A 5903-nucleotide genomic window follows, 5' to 3' on the forward strand; every position below is an offset into this window, starting at 1 on the left:
GCTCCAAGCTGGAACACCAGAGGATACCGAGTTACTCCAGGAGATGCTACCAGAAGCAGGGGTGGCAAAGATGAGAAGCTCCCTCTTCTTTCCACTGTCCAACCTCTCCCTAGGGTCTTCATTGGCTAAACCTACCATCCTAGGAAGATGCAGTTCTCTGAAAAGCAGAGTAGAATAGAGAAAGGGATGGGGACAGATCTGAGAAGAAAAAGGGACTTAGTCGATCAGCCCAAGAACCATGTTTTAGTTAAAGTTGTAAGCTCCTGGAGGACAGGAACTGCCTCTGGTTTCCAGGTGTATACCCAACACCGATTCAGCACCACATACAAGGAGACGTTTCATATTTATCAACTAAGTGAATCCGTGTTTAAGTTGGTTGTATCAGACACTTTGTAGGCTGTAATCAGATCTTCTCAGCTTCCTAAGTCTCTGGAGCCACTTGTTTTACTCCAGCTCCCATAGCAACTAGTTTCAGTGGGCACAGCTCGACAATGTGTCTCGTCCCCCACCTCCCACTCCAGAGGAGTCCGTTCAGTAACCACATATGTACAACCTGGAGATTAATGTTCCATGGGAGATAGCAACTGGCAGATATATTTGTCTCCCTCTCTCCTATCAACGGACTATCCTGAAGTGCTATTCTTTATAAGCTTTCCCAGGAAATGATCCCGTGATGTCAAGCAGTCAGTTGCCCTGGATACCAAAAGGTGATGTCCTTGAAAGCATACCCTGATAATTGCACTCTTTTCTTTCTTGCCTTCTTTCCCCTTCCCCTGTCTTCTGCTTCCTGGGGCTAGCACTCCCTGATAACATAGTAGCACCTAAAATCTTGCACTGGTACAAGTGGAAAGAAGTACAGAGTTAGGAGTCAAGAATTATGGATGCAAGTCTGGGCACTTTGAACTAGCTGTATAACCTTTATAAATTCTTTAGTCATTCAAGACCTAATTCTTATTTTTTCATGAATGATTATTGAACAGATACTCTGAGCAAAGCATGGTATGAGGTGATAAGATACAAATTTGAAAAAACATGGTCTTAGCTCTCAAGGACTTCGTATATTAGGGAATGACAGAGATATAAATGAATAAGAATGTCCTCATTTATAAATCAACAAGTCAGTGATTCAAAGTTCAGAATTGGGACATTTTATAAGTGTCTCAAATAAATTGTTACTCTCAAAGCTCTGATATTTCCATCTTGAGCTAAACAGTGTCTTGTCAGTATATATACCAGCTTGAATCCTGAGTACCAATTACCTCCAAAATATATTTCTCCTATAAATACTAAAAAATAAGAAAATTTTATCTTGTATCTGAAACAACTACATTTGGTAATCTATCTTAATGGAATAATCAGGGATGTATGTGAAGATATGTGGATACTCATAACAGCACAGTTTGGAAATAAAAGGCATTGGAACAACATAAATGTCCAACAAGCTGAATAAGTTATGTAACATTCCTATGACAGACTACTAATTAATCTCTAAAATGCATATAGGTGTTTATTTATGGCATAGAAAGAATGTTGGAGAGATTCTTAAGTGGGAAAATATCATACTTTAGTAGATAAAATATCCTGTTTCTATAAACAAATTACATATATTCACACAAATCCAGAAGAAATGTTAGCATTATCTCTGGATGATGGCTTATTTGTATAATTTTTCTATTATGGAGATATTTTGAGCATAAAGGCATTACCATTCTGAAATAAAAAAATATAAGTAATCTAAGTCGATTTACTCACTCAAGCATCACTATAAGGAAAGTAACAAACTATTATTTTTTTATATCATATCCTTATTCTGTTAATGTACTTTAAAATACCAGTGATATTAAATAATTTCTCCATGAAAAAATTAATAAACAAAGAGAAATTCCCCTATCATTTTATATTTAAACTTCATTTTTATGAGGGGTGTTTAAAGCTTGGAGCTCATTTAATTGGAATTCTCCCTGAATAGTAAATTAACTTCCAGTGAATTGAAGTAGAAAACGGGAGCAAACTAGCACAGTATTGAGAATCCATTTTGAAATCACAGGGTCTTGGTTTCAGATCTTAGCTTCTCATCAACTGTCTGAGTGATCTTGTATCTCAGTTTCTTCACATGAAAGATGAGAATAATACCAGGTAAATAATTTGTGAAGTTAAAATGAGATAATGTCTGGGAAAGGCACACCATTGGGCCTGGTGCAGAGAAATTCTATCAACAAAAAGTGAGTTCCTTTTCCTCTTCAACCACTCCAAAGTCTATCAAGAAATAGCTAGGAATAAAAGGAAAGACTATACCTTGAATTTATCCCACTTTCCTAGTTCCTTGGATCTTAACATTTTGAAATATGAGGGACAAAAGGAGTTAAAATACCAGTGGAAGGCTGAAATGTCATTATAGTCACAAATATTGCAATTACTCAGTTATTTTTGAGTGGTCCCATTTTAAAACAAATATTTGTTTTATCTTTTTACAAATTGAAGATTATTTTTATATTTTTTATTTAGGGAAGGGAAAATGTTATCTTTCAGAAGAGCAGTTTTACTGTAATTTACTTTTTTGTATCAGAGAATTCATTTTTAGAATTTTTTACATTGCTGCTAAGTATAGTTATGATGCTCAATACAGTATGACACATCAAATTCTACCAAAATGAATCTCTTCAGTATAATATTTAAGTCTCTTTCCTGTCATGTTCATAACATTAAGCTATATCAAACATTAAAAAAAAATAAAAGGAAAAAAGCTATGTTTTTTCAATAAAAGTTAAAAATACCTCAGAGAAATGATTTGGTTTTCTCATAACTTCTTACATAAATTGACAATTTATCCAGAGAAAAATAAGTGACTGAATGAACATCAGAAAAGATATTGAAATGAATACAGATACAGATATATCCTAAATGTATTATCTTGGGAGTCTTAAAGAATAGTTTCCTTTTGACGTGGCCAATCTGACTCTACTCTGGATTTTCATGTTTCATATCCTCATCTTCAGAAGGTGTCCTGGTTCCTCCTTAGAGCAACAAAATTGCTCTTGTCCTTGGCCTAGAACCATATCCACAGGGAAATTACAATCAGTCGTTGGGCAAGCAATGTATGGAGATCTGGGAGGTAGGAATGAGAGGTAATAATAAGGACAAAAGCAAAGCAAAGATTTTGACAATCTTGAGTTAATTCACCTTAGTCCTTTCCAGAAACATAAGACAGCTAATGAAAAAGGAACATGGCCCATTGTCTCTGTCTCCAAAGTCCAGAATAGGCTGAATCTGGGATAATAAGTAGCCACAGTGATGGGGCCCAACACCAGTCTTATAACTCATTAACATCCCAGGGTCTTTGCAGAGAGATGGGGGAAATGTATTATTAGACTGAGAGAAACAGAATCAGGTATGGTATTGGGTCATGATCCCTTGAGGTACAGGCTATATATTGCTTTTCTTAGCATTTAGGAGAAGCACACATTTTTAATGTGAATTTCATATTTCCTCATTTTTCTTGTGTAATGATTATTTCGGAATGACCAAGCTCTTAATCGTCAGTCCTATCTGCATTCTCTCTTAGAAGATTCAGCGCATCTTAAGAGGTAAATTCAATTATGTAGACTTCTGTCCAATCACAAGGTAATAAAAGGAAAGCAATAAAAGAGTTAAACCTCTCTTACTTTTCCAGCAGGCCAGCATTTTTATGTTTTCTGACCTGGAGAAAACCAAAAGCAAGTTCCAGAGCATAGAAAAGAGAGTGACAGGACTGGCTTCCGGGCACAATTATATATCACACAAAGCAAGTAGTGAGCTAAAGATGACTGAGGGGTGGAGGAGTGAGCAGGAATGTGGGTCAGGATACTGATGACACAGCTACTTATGATCACATCCGAAGAGTGGCACAGAAAGCCAGTACAGCTTTAAATAAACACAGAAAACAAGTGGGTTTTCACAGAGGTGAGGGAGGGTTAAGCAATGACAATGCATGGGCTTAATAAACAGTATAATACCAGACCTGGCTGGGTAATTCAGAAAACTCTACCACAAAGCAAGGCAAGGCGGGGCAGGCATGGGGGCCGGGCGTCACGCTGGCGGGAGGAAAATAATAAAATAGCTACTCTTTATTGGTCTGAAGCAGAGGGCAGGGCACCTCTCAGATGGCTCAAGACTGTCCCAGTGTTCCAGCGTTCTGAGGCAAATGGAAGATCAAGGGACATCAATAGAGGGGAACCCAATAAGAGCCTGCTACAGTCTTGTTTAGGTATCTCTGAAATTCATTCCACAGCACACCTTATGTTTCCTTTTTCTTTACAAAAGCTCTCTATGCTCTTTCTCTCTTGCTCAGTACCTTAAACTTCCCACTTCATCCCATTGGCTCCTAATTCCTACCTGTGAAGTTCTATGTTTCTGACAACTCATCCTCTACCTAGCAGATTTACTCTCCAGTGGCCTCAAGCATCCCTCCAGGCTCAGGCCCTCAGGATTGACTCGATCCTTTTTTGTTTACACCTGCCCCCTCTGCAAGCCCCAACCACAAGCCAGTTTGGTCAGTGGGCAGTCCTTTGATGATGTCTTTAAAGTGTTTGCCTTTTAAACCTTTGAATAGGAGCAGATAAAAATTAATTTCCAGATTCCGCTGATCAGCAGAAAGGGTACGGAGGGTTAAGGTATCCTCCTATGTATTTCTCAAGTCTATTCTCTGTTCTCTACTCTTTAGCTCATGCCCCATATCTTGGCATTATTAGTCCAACAGCAGCCCATCTCTCCTTCCCTCCTTTAGTTCTGCACAACACTCCTATAAATTTACTTTATACAATGTGGTAAGATAATTTTCCAGACATAAAACCTGACCCCATCCTTGCTCTGCCAAAGATTCATCAATGACTACCCTTGCTCTCTGGGTAAAGTCTAGATACTTTCATAATACTTACTAGCTCATTTAGACAGGGATTTCCCCTGTCTATTTCGTTAGCGTCTTCTCTGTCTGTGCCTCCTCACCCAACACTGTAAGATTCAGCCGTACCAAACCACTGACAGTGTTTGGGACACATCTGGCATTCTCGTTCTTTTACGCCATTACAAGTGCTAGACCTTGCCTCCTTGCCTTTTCTCCCTTCTTCTCTTACCCTTAGCTGGTCAACTTCTATTTATCTGTCACGCTTCTATCTTCCTACAAAACTGGGTCAGGTGGTCCTTTCTATGCTCCCACAGCATTTTGTTCTTAGATCTCTTATGATAATTAACTGTATGATATATTGATTGGCCACTTATTTTTGTAGATCTCCATAAAACACTATGCTCCATGAGGGCAGGGATCACTTCTGTCTAGCTCAGTGCCTGGCAAAAGGTATATAATTGGTAAATTTTTATAGAGGAAACAAACAAAAAAAAGGGGGAGAGAATACCCAGCTGTGTTGATTATACTGCTGGAAGGGACAGTGTTGCTTATAAATCACTTGCTTCTCAGTATGAAGAACATGGCTGGGGCACTGCAGATCAAGACTGACATAGAGTGGATACACATGAAGTCAAGCGGCCGCTGCTTCATGATTTCCCCAGGACCAGCCCTTCACAGCATCAAAGTAGACACCTGGGCACATGCCTTCCTTCACCCAGAGGGATGGCACACGCCAAACTCAGTGTCACCTAAATGTTACCACTGCAACTCAAATATCAGAGGAAAAAGATGGAGGTGGAGCCACAGCGGGTAGGTGCCACAGTGGGAAGGTGTCAGGTAGGGTATGAGCTTACCTGCTTCTCAGGGTTTATCTGATGCATGGTGAATTCTGACATAAGTAACATGGTGTTAGAAATATGCTTCCGAATATAAAATTTATATATATATATATATATATATATATATATATATATATATATACACACACACCTTGGAGATTTCAATTTCTACCACAGAGAGATTT

This window comes from Rousettus aegyptiacus, unplaced genomic scaffold (assembly GCF_014176215.1).
Source record: "Rousettus aegyptiacus isolate mRouAeg1 unplaced genomic scaffold, mRouAeg1.p scaffold_m13_p_5, whole genome shotgun sequence".
Lineage (NCBI taxonomy): Eukaryota > Metazoa > Chordata > Mammalia > Chiroptera > Pteropodidae > Rousettus > Rousettus aegyptiacus.